At 37.8% G+C, this 19682-nt stretch overlaps 1 protein-coding gene across 1 annotated transcript in view; it reads right to left on the bottom strand.

Annotated features, from left to right (window-relative positions):
- Positions 1–203: 203 nt before the first annotated feature.
- The window catches only part of LOC126253606 (RNA-binding protein Musashi homolog Rbp6), a 1376810-nt gene continuing 1357331 nt past the window's right edge, over positions 204–19682 (bottom strand). The window contains exon 15 of the mRNA XM_049955272.1: positions 204–9355. The gene's annotated coding sequence lies outside the window, so the exon portion shown is untranslated. The remainder of the gene's footprint in view (positions 9356–19682) is intronic.

The following is a 19682-nucleotide window of genomic DNA, read 5'->3' as shown; positions in this document are numbered from 1 at the left end:
CAGAAACTGCACAAGTGCAGATAATTAAAGGGCAGATAGCAACTCATAATACAATTTTTAATCTCTCATTTTTTTTCTTCTTCTCTCACTCAACCTTTTACACAAGTAACAATATCAAATACACAAGTCGCAGTGTAGTCATATGTGAGTGAAAGAGTAACTGTTAAGAGGAACAAGGACTTATAGGACATCAACAAGGATTTGAAAAATGAACAATACAATTTTTGTTTGAACAATGTCCATATTATAATTGTTATTCCCACATACACACGGCACGTTGTGAACCTTGTCTTATCTTTACATAATATTAATATATGTACATGGTACAATCTGTATACAGCATCATACACTTACACCACTTTACCTTATTATAATAATAATAATTATAATAATATAGTAGCAGGAAATGCCACACATTTCTGCCAAGAGAATATACACGTAACACTTTCTTCTATATGGTCACTTCTGGACTGTTGGATTATAACACAGTAAAGTTTTTGTTTTCTTTCCCCAGTCACTTCACAGAAATGAATTTATACATCTGCCAATCCCATCACCATGTTGTCTTCATCTGAAAACATGATCCATATTTAATAAATAACTTCCCCCTTTTACCTATTTCCGAAATCATAATCCTCAATACAGTTATTGCTTTTTTATTGCAAGAAGCCACATCTGGCTGTAAAAAAGTGGGCATAAAATCATCAGGCCGTACACTGAATTGAGATTTTCTTTTTCTACATTTATAGTTCGACCAAGACATCTACTTAAAACTGTACATGTGTAGTTTTTCTGACAGGTAAGGAGGTTTTTGGGTTCGTAGAAACAGGGGAATGAGAAGGAGGACATGGAATATAAACTTGTGAATATAAAAGGTAAAGCCAGATATCATCGCGGAAAACTTTCTGCAATATAAAAACTAAATTGTTATCTGATAGAGAAGGGACTACGAATCTTATATACAAAATATCGTTACAGAATCTTAATATAACTTCTCAAGTTGGAACTGTTACTGTGGTCACTTGTTACATCAAACAATATTATAATTAGAAATAATACTGAAATATATTTGTATAAATAAAATGGTACACCTAAATGGATCATACGACTTCATAGTGATTTCTGAGTTTTATGTTCAAAATAGAACACACTTCACTTTTAATAAAATTTTTCATTAACTTCTGTAATCAAAGAAAGTATGCCAAAACAGAAGAAACTACACTTAAGTAGCATTTACAGAAGTCGCAGATTCGACTAGTAACGGAAGCCTCAAAAGGGGACTAGCTATCACCTCTTGTCTTTCTAACCAGGAACCTAACTGTCTTCATTACCATTGCTATGTCAAATTCTATGGAAATCTGTTACAAGATTGAAACAAAGCATCATAACCTTTAAAAATCACAGGCAAAGTTTCATAAAATTCTTCCTTAGAGCATTTAACTTTTTAAATATTTAATGACTTTCACATTTCAGTTCTCAAACCTACACCATAAAGAGAGTAAAGTATATCTAACTACGTCACGATATACGTCATGTTTATATAATCTATTAAGGAATTGACAAAACGATGACGTATACACGTTCCATATAACAAATAGTGACGAAAATAAATTTCAACAGCTTTTATTTCTTTACTTTAGCGATTAACGTTTAAGGCCCACGATATTACATTTGAACTAAACTGAACAGTTCTCAGAGTAAATGCATATTGTCAAGATAATAAATATGGATCTAGCATATTTCTCATTTCTCTGGGCGAGGGTAAAGCTATAGAAGGGAACACATACGTCCTTAGCACACATCTACACCTTAAACTACTACCGCCCTCCCTACATATGGCGGTGTACCTATTTTGGTGTTAGCTTATCGATAAAAAATTCTGATGGCAAAGTACCTTCCTCAAAGCAATATTTAATCCTGTAGCTTTTCTCACCATGTAAGCTTGAACACTCTGTTTCCAATAATATATTTCAGCTTGGAGGGAGATAAAACATATTTCTGTAAAATGTGTTTCTGAATTAATTTATATCAAGTTGTACTAAAATAGTTCCAACTCCTGGCAAGTCTTGCACAGCAGAGGCATGTGATGCTCAATAAAATTATACAGAATAAGCTAGCTTTCACTTAATTTGTTTTAAAATAGCTTTCACAAAGATTTAAAATTTATTTTATAACAACACAAACGAATTTGATCTATTTCTATTATATCCCTTCTCAACTGTAGCTCGACTTCCATGGACGATTTTGCTGCTTCATTTAATAAAAATGACTAACATTTCATAAAAGCGGTTACAAAAGTTGTTGTCAAAAGGCAGGCAGACAAAGTGAATGGATTGTATTATATTTCTGGTATTGTTCCTTCTCAAAAAATTGCAAATCAAAGGAAGTGTTATTCACTTAGTTTATCTGATGACTTTCTTACAAGGTCAATCAACAAAAAGAATTTGCAGAAGAACTGAAATACAAACATGATCTGGTGTTGCTCATGTTTCCCATCTAGAGGCAAATCTTATAACACTTCAACGATAAATAAATACAGTCTAATATTAAGGGCTGCTATTTGTGCTGTAAAGGCAAACCAAACAATAACTTAAGTATTTTAATGACACACCTGATATGTAGAGATTTTCCTTCTGCCTCTCTAAGAAAAGGGATACCATGTCTAGGGCATACCTGAAAGTGTGGTATGGTTTACAATGAAATATAACAATTTTCAGAACTCCCTTAAATTTTAAACATAGGAAGGCTAATCCCAGCAGTTTTCATTTCTTTTAGTTTATGATAATGGACATACATTAGTATTCATTTGATTTTTATTTCATATCTATTCTATAACAAGTGAGCATTTTTGTTGTGTGCTTCAGCACTATATTTAAATGATGATGTGGAGATGTAAACATAATAAATCTGCCTGTGAATTAGGTTAAAAAGAAAATAACAAAAAAATGAAGGAGTGTGCAGCAACTCATCATTTAAAAAAATCATTTCAGTTTGATGAACTGTTTCATAATAAATATTTTTGTTAAACAGAGAACTGGACATGTGTGAGTTTAAAACTGATGTATGTCAGTAATAAATGATACAGAATTGACTGGTTGTGGCTTCATGTGTTTCTGGCTTTCATAATGAACCAAAAGCCAATAACTACAATATACTGGAAAGGTCATATGTACTGAATGTAGCATCAGATATGACACTACAGAGGTTATAAATAAAAATATCAATCGCCACATAAATATTAAACGTTGACACTGAATCGTCAGTTTTCTGGCTTGATTCATTGGAGGGGTTAAAGTAATGGTAAAAAAGGATACAAGGGATGGGATTTGGAATACATGACCTTACAAAATATTTTAATACTACACATATAACTCCCTTTTTACCAACAGCACAATTTCTGTAGAGCTGTGAACTGCCCAAAAATTTTTTGATAGTAAATCAAAGTATAACTCTGTACCTCTACAGCCAAATTTCAAATTTAAACTTTTTACATCACTTTTTAATAGTAAATTAAATCAGTGAGAAATGAAAAGAGCTGATTTCAGAAAATTCTACTAGCTTTCATATTCTTTACAATTCTGTTCTCTGTGTTATCAATGTTTCACTTGTTTGTGATGCACACATTAATTTAACAAAATTATTTGAAAAAATGTTGTTGTAACCTAAATGTGGGTAGAAACTCTGTCATGAAGTCTTGTTATGTGCCTTCATACAGGCAAAACAGTTTCTAGCCTACTCAGTAGTACTAAATGTACTCGCAATCTAGCAGTCCTTGGTCACGAAGATAATCAATACTCCATCTACCAAAAACTATATAGAAGTGCAGAATGTCTGAAAGTGTACAAAATTTTGCTGTTACTACCAAGTACTTTCAATGATATTCTTTGGGTCATGGTTCCTTTCAGTCCATGCTAAGTCCAATTTAATTCCAAAATAGGAAATAAATATTTTCATATTTACAACCTAACATTAAGCCAAAAGTAGCATCCTGAATATTTTATCGAATTTTAATTTCTTAACGTGTTCATTGGCTTGGAGTATTGATACCTATGCAGTATCATGGGTCAACAAATGTAATATTTCTATGTGCCACCATAACAGTGTGCTCTCTCTGTGTGTGTGTGTGTGTGTGTGTGTGTGTGTGTGTGTGTGTGTGTGTGTGTGTATGTGTATGTGTGTGTGTGTGTGTGTGTGTGTGTGTGTGTGTTTCAGTGTATAGTTAACCAATTACCCTTATTATGAATAAACGTGATAGATTACCACCATTTGTAATACATACGATAATTTGGTTATTTTGTAATTATTCAAATTATTTGGATATATTTCTCTTTCTCTTTTGAAAATTTGTTTATACACTAAATTTCAATACAACAGCTTCAGTGAAGAAGCAGTGTTCTTATAACATAAATGACAATTACAACTATATTTGTTCTATGTAATGCATGTATGACAACTGCACACACAAGTAACACAAGCATACATACTTCACTTAATTGTTACATTCAGTTTGGTTATTACATTGTATTTTCATAACAAAGAGGTAACACTTCTATCCATTAATAACATACATTTTACATAATACCATAGTGTAAACAGTATATTAATCACAACAACATGTGATAAAAGGGATATATTAACATAATAGTTCAACTGCATGCCTACTACGGAAGACATGCCCAGCTGGGTCAAAGAGTGTATTGGTGTAGATGGATAATATGTGTGTGTTGATTATTGTGTGTGTGTGAAATCGTGTACAAAACAGTTCCAGCCAAATGATGAATGCTTTTGTACATAAAGCTTTGTTTCAGTATGCGTAATGTGAACACAGCAACATATAGTACATTTCTGTACACGTAGTTCATGCACTTAAGTTTCATTACAACTACATCTGTAATTTTCACATCATTTAACTGCAGAACGTGCTGACACAGATTGTATGTCCTGCTAGTAAGGTTTGTGGTGCACACCCCTCCCTCAAACTAAGATGAACTGTATCACTTATTAGTTACAGATAAATCAAATAATCTGATTACAAAAAGTAATAGAATTCATGTATTACTCCACACAGGAATCAGGAGGAGAGACACAGTTGTCACTGTTACAAAGCTATGTGAATGCTGTCAACATCACCACACAAATGTCACAGACACAAAACTATCACATGTGTCATTTTTCACTTATTTTTGAACTAATGCACTATATCGGAAGCTCATAACAACCTGGCTGAGTACAGAAGGCTTAAGATAATTTTTTTCAAACAGTGCTGTGTGATTTCCAGATTAAAGTACACATCAACAATAATATTGGGGCAGAAGCTAAGCATTAGCATTGCTGTGATAGAAGTACAAAGATTTTTCATACATGGGGTTTAAATAATTACCATATTATTATTGCTTTTCTGAATATCAGTCTGTAAGAATTAAGAACGCAGACATGCACACATCCACACTTTCTGAATGTAAAGTCCAGTTCTTTACAAGTGATCTGTATTGACATACACTCTTCTATTCAAAAACACTGAATGCTCTTAAAATTCATACATTATGATACAAAAATCTATCAAAAAGATAGATGGTGTATTAAGAAGCAGTCATCATTTGGCTTTATATTAAAAATGTTTTCTATATTATTATAACACATCTTCAATACCAACCTCAATAATATCTTTCAATCTCATCAAAGAAATATTCTCTTCACACAGACTTTTATTTTACATATTCAATTTTTATTTTATTAACAATTTCATGGTATCAAAATACAGGATTTATGTTAAAGAGTACTGCCACAGCACTGCAGCACTGTATTGCTTTGGAGATGTCTACTGATTAAAACACTGTTACTAATAAACTTCACTCTAGAAACAAGGAACATTAACTGTGTTCTTGTATAGACACAAAAATAAATTAGATGGAAACAGGTTGAATATTAACAGTCAGTACTCAGAAATAGCTCTTCCCAAAGACATTTAAAGGATTACTTGCACTCCAAGACTTTCTGCAACACAAAAATCAAATATGAGTGCTTTAGTAAACAAGTAAAAGAATAACAAAAGTTTCCTTCAACACTATTCCTGTGATTATCTGTTATTCTTTACTTCCTGTTTCATGCATATTGTCCACTTTAAAATTGTTACAATGATCTGAAATTAAGAGATGATATTTCACTTACACATAGCAGCTGAGTGTACCAGGAACAAAGTGCTACATTAAAATGATGATAAACAAGGACCACAAGACCACATAACAGTAAAAGATGAAATAAGTCTCCATCTTAACCAATGATGAATCATGATGAGACATATGTATAAACTAATGCAATTACTAATTATCTTAGGACACTTCATCATTTCATATATAATTCTCATATATATAATATATAGATATATCCCAATTTTGCTACCGACACACATTTTTCTACATTACTTCATGATAACGCATTCACATTCTATATCACCTTGAACTACAGAGTAAAACAAAATACTTGCAGTAGGCCGTAATGCCTTCAATAACAACATTTCTCTTTGTACTGACGATTCTTTGGCCACTGTGGTTTAAGTAGAGCCAAAAATGCAGTAGCCAACTAAGTGTTCTAGAATGCTCTGGAATAAAATGTTATTTTGACAACTTAAAGGCATAAACATTTAACATATATAGAATGCAAAGTCATGTTTTCCTTGTTCTGGTGCAGTTGTAATCAAAATAACAGCTTTCATTGTTGCAACATCATTTCAGTGTGAATTTAATTCAACAAGGGAGATTCTGATGAGTCTAATGTCATTGCTGTATCACAGGGGACAGAACTACTTTTTCCAATTTCAAAATAAAACTGGCATACCAGAACTTTAATAAAGGTATATTTAGAATAACTGAAATTCAAGAAATTTCTAAAACAAATCTACATACAGGATTAAAATATAAATAGTTATGATTCTTGCAACAATGAGACTTACAGTTTATAAGCCTCCATTGTATATTAGTGGTCTCTAATCATGAGGCTTTTTAGTTAGTGTTTTACTCTCCTTGCTGTTCTAGGAATTAATGTTCACAAATTAATTTCTGCTGTTTACTAGCAAATTTCTGATAACAGGAGCCAATTACTTCTTATTGTTAACAAAAATCTTGAGTTGGGTATCATAATTGCATATTCATTTGAAATGTCTTTTGTTATGGAAATGTGACACACAGGAAGGAAACAGTGTTTCCTTATAAATCAACAACACACACCTCAATCTGCCATATACAGAAATTAAAAATGTTTTGTATACATGATATTTGCTCTTTTAATGTGCAACATCCATCGAAAGTTCACACCTTCAATCACATCTTCTGCCCATCATTTTTCAAAACGACAGTTAAAATTTGTATTTGTGTGCTTACTATTTATTAACAAAGTCATTTTCTGCTTGACTGATTCACCACAAAGAAATTAATGACACTACATGCTTTAAGTGTTACAACACCTTCTCAAACACATTATTATGTCTTGTTTTCTTCCTCTGATCAGGAAAAGACATGGACTTCCATGTAAAATGTGATTTACTTTACCTAATTCTAAACAATTAAATAGCTACACACTAATTCGATATATCTAAGGGTAATATGAAGCTACACATTTTTCTAAACTATTTCTAATCCTTTGTTGTTGTTCATTATGTACAAACAGCATAATTTCATGTCCCTGCATATTTTGGTGATTTATCACCATCACAAGGATATACACTTAATGACATATTAAAACATCAATAATTATTTGTATATACAAATGCATAAAAGTTAAAAGAATTAAAATATAGATGTGTATATATATGTATATAAATGTAAAATATATAATATTGTTTAGCATGTCCTTAAGAAGGATGTGTTAAAGATCTGCTCTCACTTTCTTTAACTTCATAAATTTTATATTTCTCTTTACTGATTTCAAGTTCTGCACGCTATTGATCTTACTTAAAAAATTTTGTGATAGAACATAAATTGAAAACTGTACTGAAAAGATTGGCTTTAGACCTAGTGCAATTGCTTGAAAATATTTGCAATGTGTATGTCCTGTGGTCATTTGCACTCTTGGTCCATTACATTTAATGTGACAATGTAATTCATTTCATTAGCAGTACCCTGTAAGCTATCAAGGACTGATCAAAGTGCAAATCTATTACCAAAATTTCTTTGTTCTATGGAGGAATGATGTAAAGAAAATGGCACTTTGTACAGTGATTAAACCAAACAAAATACGTGAAGCTACATGTTGTAAGGAAATGGAAAATTTGAGTGCCATATTCCTACAATAGTTATCACTATCCTCCAAAATTCAGCCATGTGGCAAAGGAAATCATGCAAGAAAATACCAGAATGTGAAAGACATATGAAGATCTTTCAGTGTTGCAGACTGGAGTAATTTATGTTCTGCATAAACAATGTTTTCCAGCAAACACAAAGTAGTATCCACAGTGTCCTCCAAGAGCATATATGTATAATACAATATGATTAATGTATATCATAATAATAATAATAACTGTAATAATAGTTCTTATCAATATATTTGTCTGTATTTATGTCTAGAATATAGATTAACATTTGCAATAAGTATAAGTATTTTGATTTTGTGACATACTCAATCACTCCACAGTGTCACAAAACTTTTTCTCAATTAAATTTATAAATCATTAATCATTTCTTATAACAGTAGCAAGTATTTTTCCGCCAGAACTCCCACAGAACTAACTTATAATGTATCAAGAATCTGTACTTCAGATACAGAAGAGAGCAATTTTGTTTTAAAATACAGATTTTTAATGCACTGGTCACACACTGGTAATGAGAGATGAAATGACAGAACTAAATGTCAGTGTATGCTGATAGCTGATAATGAATTGGAAGCTCAAGAATGTGCATATTCCATTTTTGTAAATCATCTAAATGTCCAAGAGTTCAGAGGCCAAAGATAACACAATAAGAGATCTTCTCTGGGAACCTGTAAGTCCTGAAATGTGAAACCAAAAATTACAACGAATGGTTTCAAATAATCACATTTTCATCAGAAAGTGAAACATTAAATTTTTAAGTGAATGAGCACGCAAAGGTTAGCTAATAGTATGTTTAAAGAATGTAAGAGCCTTCAGGCGGAAACAGAGTCTCTCTTTTTGATGCATATATATCGTGTGTGTGTGTGTGTGTATATATATATGTATATATAATGTTGATGCCTCCAATGTGAAGGGCAGGTCAAATTTAATGTATATACTGAATTAGAGTCTGAACAGCATGTGCATTCACTGTTGGCCGTGCACTGCAGGAAACAGAAGAAGACGGCACTCGTTCACGTTGTGACAACCTGAGTTTCCACAGTGACCCAAAACCTGAAACACACAAGGAAGGAACAGTTTTGCAGTTGTTACCAAATAAGTTCAACCATGAAATCTGTAATTTGTATTCCGTTAATGTAGATATCTCATTAAAAACTAGTTTTTGTTGCCAATATTCAGAATATATACCATATTTTATTGCAATGGTAAAAATTCTAGATTATGACAGCGATACACATGACAATGTTTATTCACTTTTAAATAGTTCAGTACAGCATTCCAAAATTCATACATAATTTGAAAAACTAATGAGAGTAAATGTACAGTATCTTGTTCAGAATACTCAGGTTTTCACATCATTTTATCCTGAGAATATATTCCACTCTGTAACATTACATTTGTAATACCTAAATATCGCTTGCTGAGAAAATCCAGGTTATTTCTATCACTGGTATCTGCTACAAAGCTCTGTTGCAACTAAATTTTGACCATTATTTTTCTAAAGTGGACTGAATGCCAACATAGATGTATCCCATTGATTGAAAGCAGCTTTTTCACTGAATATAATAGCATCACTCATTCACAGAGCTGACAATGTATGTCTTAGTAACATCTTATTTTGTTTCCTGTGGACAGATATTTGCAGTAATCAACACAATCTTAGAAAACCTTTAATGAGTCGCATCAGATATCGATGAATGGACAAGAAAATACAATGGTTAACAGACCTAATGAAAACAGGATTTCAATATAAAGACGATACGTTCTTTCGGTGGGCAGTGATATATTGCTCATGTAAATTTATAATGCATATGTTGCATACCTTGCTGTGTAGACTATATACACCCCAACGGAGGCACTGTTCTGACATACATAAGAAGAAACATTTCTGGAAAGGACGAGGAGAAAGAAAAGAAGAAGATTTATAAAATGTCGCCTCTCAACTAGAGAAACCGAATCGTGTAATGGAATTTTTTCGACTAGTAGTATCGTTTAATGCAGATATACTTTGGAGCATAATTTAATAAACTCCCACTACATATTCCTGTGTATTGTGTAAACTTGAATAGAACTGAACTATTGGATGTTTGTGTTCTGCAGACAACCTTAGTGATGGAAATGACAGAATTCGAGGTTCCAGTGGTGAGGATTCAGTCAATGGATCCACGAGTTATGTCTCTGGCCAATGGCCGATATTTGTTATTGTGAACTAGATAAAACTGGAAGACTCAGCAGACTGCATGGCTCTTTAGTGAGAAGGAGAAGAAAAAGAAGAAGAAGAAGAAGATTTATAAAATGTCGCTTCTCAACTAGAGAAACTGAATCGTGTAATGGAATTTTCTCGACTAGTAGTATCGTTTAATGCAGATATACTTTGGAGCATAATTTAATAAACTCCCACTACATATTCCTGTGTATTGTGTAAACTTGAATAGAACTGAACTATTGGATGTTTGTGTTCTGCAGACAACCTTAGTGATGGAAATGACAGAATTCGAGGTTCCAGTGGTGAGGATTCAGTCAATGGATCCACGAGTTATGTCTCTGGCCAATGGCCGATATTTGTTATTGTGAACTAGATAAAACAGGAAGACTCAGCAGACTGCATGGCTCTTTAGTGATGACCACAGCCAAATGATCCATGTTAATAAATCAGTCCACCAACTGGAATCGCTGAAGACCAAGCTATTATCAGCGTAAGAGGGAGTGGACCCGAATGTGTGAAGGATGAGGAAGGAACGGCCGTGCCCTCTCATACGCACCATCCTTGCATATGCCTGGAGTGATTTAGGGAAATCAGAGGAAATTTAAAGCTAGACGGCCAGATGCGGATTTTAACTGTCGTCCTCCTGAATGCAAGTCCAGTGTGCTACAGTGTGCTAACCACTGCGCCACCTCACTCGGTGTGAGTACTGAGGAGGGCTTCGAGGTGTGGATAGGCTACCTGTTGCTTACTTTATGAGGTTTTGTGAAGATGGCGGGCTAAGAGAAAGACAGTGACAGTAGTGGATTACGAACTAATATGTTACCCACGCACGACTCGCGGTTCGACGTCAGAGTTTTCATTCTGCCAGTGCCTCTCTTCTACTTTCCAAACTTCAGGGAACCTCTCTTTAATACCTATCCGGAGTAGCTCAAAATGAAAAGATTTCGCGGAGAAATGGTTAATTTAAGTCAAGAAGTTTTTGAGAAATTAATGTATCACTCTACAAAGGAGAATGCGCTGGTCTGAAACTTACTGGAGGTCCAGCGTACAGTTGTAATCTGCGGAAATTTTCGAACCAGTGCACACCTCGCCACAGACTGAAAGAGCCATTCTTGATGCAACCATACCCTGGGACAACTTCTCTTAATATCTTTTCTTATCATATCTGCTAGTCCAGCAACGTTCGTGGGATAGATTATGTGAAGTTTGAAGAGTAGGAGACACTGGCAGGACTGAGGCTGTGAGGATATCCAATAGTAGATGCAGACAAACAGCTAGATTCCGTCTTCCTAGACTACTGAACAGCCTTCAACGCTGTACCACGTCGTTGAAGATTAACAGTATCTCCGAAAATATCTGACTGACTGGAGGATTGTTTGACTAATAGCACCCAGCATGCTATACGTTTCAATCAGTGCTATACGTTTCGATCGAGTCAGTCTTGCATACGCTCTGGAGGGATAACTGAGCTAACTCTCAAAATATCCCTTCAATACCTTTTGAGCGTCACGATTAGTTTTTAGCCAATGCTAAATAGTCAAATATTTCCAAATGTTTGAGTAGTTGTATTAACAGTAAGTTCTACTGGGCGTATTTTGATACTCGTACGGCCATCTTGGCTATCAAGGTACTGAATTTACAAGGTGCGGGTGTATCTCCCCTACAGATCGGAATACATGCCGCAATAAATTCCGGTATATATGTAGCACACTTTTCCGTTAGAGATACTTCCACACAAATCAAATAATAGTATTAGATAAATGAAAAATTTCAGTTTTGTTTTTATTTTATTTCAAATGACTTAGTGTGAATTTTTATGCTGTTCACATACACTCATGAAGATCAGTGCACAAAATTATTCACTATTCCCGAATATACAGGGTAATCCATTCATAGTGACTGGGCCAAATATATCACGAAATAAGCATCAAACGAAAAAAACTACAAAAAACGAAACTCATTTAGCTTGAAGGGGGAAACCAGATGGCGCTATGGTTGGCCCGCTAGATGGCGCTGCCTTAGGTCAAACGGATATCAACTGCGTTTTTTGAAATAGGAACCCCCATTTTTTTATTACATATTCGTGTAGTACGTAAAGAAATATGAATGGTTTAGTTGGACCACTTTTTTCGCTTTGTGACAGATGGCGCTGTAATAGTCACCAGCGTATAAGTACGTGGTATCACGTAACATTCCGCCAGTGCGGACGGTATTTCCTTTTTGATACATTACTCGTGTTAAAATCGACCGTTTACCAAATGCGGAAAAGGTCGATATCGTGTTGATGTATGGCTTTGTGTGATCGAAATGCCCAACGAGTGTGTGCTATGTATGCTGCTCGGTATCCTGAACGACATCATCCAATTGTCCGGACCGCTCGCCGGATAGTTACGTTTTAAGGAAACAGGAAGTGTTCAGCCACATATGAAACGTCAACCAAGACCTGCAACAAATGATGATGCCCAAGTAGGTGTTTTAGCTGCTGTCGTGGCTAATCCGCACATCAGTAGCAGACAAACTGAGCGAGAATCGGGAATCTCGAAAACGTCGGTGTTGAGAATGCTACATCAACATCGATTGCACACGTACCATATTTCTATGCGCCAGGAATTGCATGGCTGGCCGAGCGGTTCTAGACGCTACAGTCTGGACCCGCGCGACCGCTACGGTCCCAGGTTCGAATCCTGCCTCGGGCATGGATGAGTGTGATGTCCTTAGGTTAGTTTGGTTTAAGTAGTTCTAAGTTCTAGGGGACTGATGACCTCAGAAGTTAAGTCCCATAGTGCTCAGAGCCAGCCAATTGCATGGCGACGACTTTGAACTTCATGTACAGTTCTGCCACTGGGCACAAGAGAAATTACGAGACGATGACAGATTTTTTGCACGCGTTCTATTTAGCGACTAAGTGTCATTCACCAACAGCGGTAACGTAAACCGGCATAATATGCACTCATTGGGCAACGGAAAATCCACGATGGTTGCGACAAGTGGAACATCAGCGACCTTGGCGGGTTAATATACGGTGCGGCATTATGGGAGGAAGGATAATTGGCCCCCATTTTATCGATGGCAATCTAAATGGTGCAATGTATGCTGATTTCCTACGTAATGTTCTACAGACGTTACTACAAGATGTTTCACTGCATGACAGAATGGCGATGTACTTCCAACAGATGTCCGGCACATAGCACGCGTGCGGTTGAAACGGTAGTGAATAGCATATTTCATGACAGTTGGATTGTTCGTCGAAGCACCATACCATGGCCCGCACGTTCTCCGGATCTGACGTCCCCGGATTTCTTCCTGTGGGGAAGGTTGAAGGATATTTGATATCGTGATCCACCGACAACGCCTGACAACATGCATCAGCGCATTGTCAACGCATGGGCGAACATTACGGAAAGCGAACTACTCGCTGTTGAGAGGAATGTCGTTACACGTATTGCCAAATGCAGTGAGGTTGACGGACATCATTTTGAGCATTTATTGCATTAATGTGGTATTTACAGGTAATCACGCTGTAACAGCATGCGTTCTCAGAAATGATAAGTTCACAAAGGTACATGTATCACATTGGAACAACCGAAATAAAATGTTCAAACGTACCTACGTTCTGTATTTTAATTTAAAAAACCTACCTGTTACCAACTGTTCGTCTAAAATTGTGGGCCATATGTTTATGACTATTACAGCGCCATCTATCACAAAGCGAAAAATGTGGTCCAACTAAAACATTCATATTTCTTTACGTACTATACGAATATGTAATAAAAAATGGGGGTTCCTATTTAAAAAAAAACGCAGTTGATATCCGTTCGACCTATGGCAGCGGGCCAACCATAGCGCCATCTGGTTTCCCCCTTCAAGCTAGACAAGTTTCGTTCTTTGTAGTTTTTTCGTTTGACGCTTATAGCGTCAGATATTTGGCCCGGTCAAGATCAATGGACCACCCTGTATATATTAGCTAATTATTTAAAATTTATCCGCCTGACATTGACAAAATATATGTTTTGACTTGAGAACAGGGTAGTTTTGCGGTTTCATAGGCTGTGGCATGTCACCCATACGTAACGGACAGACGCCGCAGTATAAAGATGTTTTCATGGTCAAAAGAAATGTTCAAATGTGTGTGAATTCCTAAGGGACCAAACTGCTGAGCTCATCGGTCCCTAGACTGACACATTACTTAAACTAACTTATGCTAAGAAGAACACACTCACACCCATGACCGATGGAGGACTCGAACCACTGGCGGGAGGGGCTGCACAATCCGTGACATACCGCCTCAAACCGCGCAGCCACTTTGCGTGGCTTTTCATGATTATGTTTAAACGTTAAACTGAAAAAGGAAAAAGAGAAAGCAAAAAAAAAAAATTCTACGTTGTATACAATTGGTATGTTTGCTTCGTTCAAAAAAGAGAGAGAGAAAGAAGGTAATTACTAACAGTGCACCACTGGACTTCACATATGCAACTATGACTATGTGCACCATCTCTCCCCCATGTATTCTAATTACACTGTTCTGCGAAACTTAAGGATGAGCTAGATAAAGTGACATAACGTACTAAGTTGGGGTTGTTTGGGGAAGGAGACCAGACAGCGAGGTCATCGGTCTCATCGGATTAGGGAAGGATGGGGAAGGAAGTCGGCCGTGCCCTTTAAAAGGAACCATCCCGGCATTTGCCTGGAGCGATTTAGGGAAATCACGGAAAACCTAAATCAGGATGGCCGGACGCGGGATTGAACCGTCGTCCTTCCGAATGTGAGTCCAGTGTCTAACCACTGCGCCACCTCGCTCGGTAAACGTACTAAGTACTCGATGGAAATGAATGAAAAGCGGGTGCATGCTGCCAGAGGTGTCCGAGACAAGCACATACAGTTGGACATGACATGTCGTGATGTCTACCAGACTATAGCGCCAAATGGGGCTGGTATCGCAACGCGAGGCAGTTGAAGGAGCGGGAATAGACGTAATGTGTTTAGTAACAAGCAGTTACAGTGCACTGTTGCTGTATTCTTCATTACAGCATGGCGTGGAGATAACATTTAGATGAGTTCTGAGGGCGAAGAATCATCGGTATATCGAAAGGAGTACGCACCATGTCAAGTGTGATCCAGGCATTTGGTATTGCACACAACACTGATTTACGTGGGTGGGGAGCGATTCCTGCCACAGGCACTGCAGCACGAAATAGAGGAGGTGATCGACCTCGCTGAAGTACAGCAGCAGATAACCGCTGTATTGTACATCAGGCAATGAGGGACCCGCGTGAAACAGAGGGTACAATTGAAATCAAATTTGACAGTAGTGAAAGGCACGGAACCTCACGCTCCACAGTGCCACGGTGTTTGCGTGGGGATGGTCTCTTTGCCCGACGACCAGTACCACACATCGGTGGCACCGTTTACGATCGTGCCAGGCGCATAGGGACTTTACAGACGTGGATTGGGGTTCAGTACTATTCTCTGATGAGATCAGATACAGTCTGACTACTGATTCTGGGCATACCCTCACTTGGCGATAACACGTAATGCAAACAAGAACATTGTGTAACGTTTTGGTGGTCCATGCGTAATGACGCATGGACGTGCTGACCTCCAAAATCTTTGAACACCGCACACTCGCCAGTCTTTGTGACTGTGATACTGTACTCCTTACCCCAAATGCGTCTTATCAGGGGTGCATTGGGACCTGATATCTTTTTTTTTATGAATGACAATGTGCGACCATATCCAACAGCACACTGAGCGAGGTGGCGCAGTGTGTAGCACACTGGACTCGCATTCAGAAGGACGACGGTTCAATCCCGCGCCCGGCCATCCTGATTTAGGTTTTCCGTGATTTCCCTAAATCGCTCCAGGCAAATGCCAGGATGGTTCCTTCGAAAGGGCATGGCAAACTTCCTTCCCCGTCCTTTCCTAATCCTATGAGACCGAACACCTTGCTGTTTGGCCTCCTCCCCGAAACAACCCAACCCAACCCCCAACGGCATAGGTGAGGAGCTCTACGAGCGAGAGGATATTCAGCGAATTGAATAGCCTGAGCGTTACCCTGACTCAAATCCCATTTGGCACATTTGGGATGCTTTGAGGAGACGTAATGTTGCACTTCCACATTCATCAACGACCATCCTGCACTTGTCAACTGCACTGGTAAAGAAATGGAACGCCCTACTACAAGAACTCCTTACCAACCTTGTGGCCAGCATGGAAGCACTTGCAGAGCATGCACTGCTATCTCTGGTGATCATAGACCATATGGAGAACCATGTCCCGCCATTTGTAATTTTCAGGGAGGCAATCATAAGTCGCGGCGTTTCTGTTCATCTCATTGTGTATTTCTTCCAGTTACATTTTTCACTGTACTGCAGCAGTTCGTTCTACACATGGTCCACGTTTCATCCAGCTACTCATATGTTTTTTGGCAGTGACACATCATCCGAAAGTTACTTTCACCCTTAAGTCTGGAACAACAGTGTACGTCAACGATTTGTCAGACAAGAGCGTCAGCACTGTAGGATTTCATCAGGCAGTGTATGTGATTGTCTTGAGGTGCAGGTGACAGAATCCAGTCAGCTATAATGGAAAGGCAAATGTTCCACAGAAATGAAAGTGACATCGGAAGTGCCTCAGGAAAGGTGATATAACCTCTAATGTTCCTTACATACACTAAGAATTCATCTGATAAGCTCAGCCACATTGTAAGATTCTGCGGTGACGAGTCTGGTGCCTACAGGGAAGTATTGTCACTTGGTACGATCCTAAGGAATTTCCGAAAGACTTGGACAAAGTTTCCATTTGGTGTAATGAATAGCAGAGCTCCTTAGGTTCTGGAAAAACGTAATGCATGTGTACAGGAAATCACTAGTGCGACCAACTCTAGAGTTCCATTTCTTGGAGTCTTTGTCAAGCAGCCGCTGTAAAAGACATGGAACGAATTCAGAGAACGCGCTGGTGGGGCTGTAACAGGTCGGAATGATTCATACGAAAGTGTAACAGAAATGTTCGGGCATCGAAAATGCGAGTAGTACGTAGAAAGACGACGCAGTTCAAGCGAAATCATGTTGGGTAAATTTAGAACAGATAGTGCAACGGAATACGGACAGTAAGTTTTTCTTCGCTTAGTGTGTGAATGGTACCTTCACAATGCAGATGTGCATTGCTTGACAGAAAAAGGTGAATAACCCAGAACGCATGGTCGGATGTCAATGAAGCTCCGTGTATGTACTCAACATCTCTGTGACAGATAGAATGGCCATCAGAGTGCATTATCATTGTTACCAGGCTTTGTAGGGTATATAAGAGACGTGAACAGCGTCAGATGTTGAGTGATCACTGTGAAGGAAACTGAGATACCGCGTACTCGTCTGAGACAGTTTTAGCAGCACGTGATTAAAATTGAAAATGGTCTCATTATGGCTCTCCATTTGAAGAGCATATGAAATCCTGCAATATCTAGATCTGTGGGGCATTCGGATGTGAAAATGACCTGATGTTGGACTACATGGAATCACGAGGGCAGGCATACTCGTCAATTACGTCTGACCACCATAATGGAGCATCGCCGTATTTTACACCAAGCTGGTCGTAACCCCTTCACATTTGTGCCTGCCCCACAGACGGCAGCGTTTGGAGTGGGACAGTGAGCAGGAACCATGGACTGCTGATTAATGGTGTCGCACTGTGTTTAGCGATAAATCGTGGTTCTGCACTATCCTGGATAACCGTCGTCGGCAAAGATGGCTGTGACCTGGTGAAAGATCCCATTCTTCCAGTGTTTGGAGACGCATAGCAGTGTTTCTTGTGATGTGATGGTGTGCGGTGTCATCAGTTATGACTTCAGCTCACAGTTGGTAGTGATTGGAGGAACTATGTGAGGTGCCAGCTCGAACATCAACTCTGTCTCAGTGCCAGAATCCAGGATATCAAGGACCAGTTACAACAGTTACAGGCCAGATTTCTCAGAAGGGGATACAACAGTTTGTGACTCCCTTCCCAACGGAACAGGTTCAGGCATCCGGGGCAGAGCTGGTGCAACGTCATACCGATAATAAGTGGTATAGTAATGCCAAGTTGTTTGTAAACTTGACTCCTCTCAGCCTCTGAAGTTTCATTTCGTTTCTTCCCCTCTCTCTGGGTGCTTCACTTTTTATGTTAAACAGGGAAAATGTAGGGATCAGGTCGTGTGTACAATTTGTACAGAAACCAGATGGCAGTTATAAGAGTCGAGGGACATGAAAGGGAAGCAGCGGTTGGGAAGGGAGTAAGACAGGGTTGTAGCCTCTCCCCGGTGTTATTCAATCTGTATATTGAGCAAGCAGTAAAGAAAACAAAAGAAAAATTCGGAGTAGGTATTAAAATCCATGGAGAAGAAATAAAAACTTTGAGGTTCGCCGATGACATTGTAATTCTGTCAGAGACAGCAAAGGACTTGGAAGAGCAGTTGAACGGAATGGATGGTGTCTTGAAGGGAGGATATAAGATGAAAATCAACAAAAGCAAAACGAGGATAATGGAATGTAGTCAAATTAAATCAGGTGATGCTGAGGGAATTAGATTAGGAAATGAGACACTTAAAGTAGTAAAGGAGTTTTGCTATTTGGGGAGCAAAATAACTGATGATGGTCGAAGTAGAGACAATATAAAATGTAGACTGGCTATGGGAAGGAAAGCGTTTCTGAAGAAGAGAAATTTGTTAACATCGAGTATAGATTTAAGTGTCAGGAAGTCATTTCTGAAAGTATTTGTATGGAGTGTAGCCATGTATGGAAGTGAAACATGGACGATAAATAGTTTGGACAAGAAGAGAATAGAAGCTTTCGAAATGTGGTGCTACAGAAGAATGCTGAAGATTAGATGGGTAGATCACATAACTAATGAGGAAGTATTGAATATGATTGGGGAGAAGAGAAGTTTGTGGCACAACTTGACCAGAAGAAGGGATCGGTTGGTAGGACATGTTATGAGGCATCAAGGGATCACCAATTTAGTATTGGAGGGCAGCGTGGAGGGTAAAAATCGTAGGGGGAGACCAAGAGATGAATACACTAAGCAGATTCAGAAGGATGTAGGTTGCAGTAGGTACTGGGAGATGAAGAAGCTTGCACAGGATAGAGTAGCATGGAGAGCTGCATCAAACGAGTCTCAGGACTGAAGACCACAACAAACAAACAA

The sequence above is a fragment of the Schistocerca nitens genome, chromosome 1, assembly GCF_023898315.1.
Source record: "Schistocerca nitens isolate TAMUIC-IGC-003100 chromosome 1, iqSchNite1.1, whole genome shotgun sequence".
NCBI lineage: Eukaryota > Metazoa > Arthropoda > Insecta > Orthoptera > Acrididae > Schistocerca > Schistocerca nitens.
This window is presented reverse-complemented; position numbering and strand designations above follow the sequence as displayed.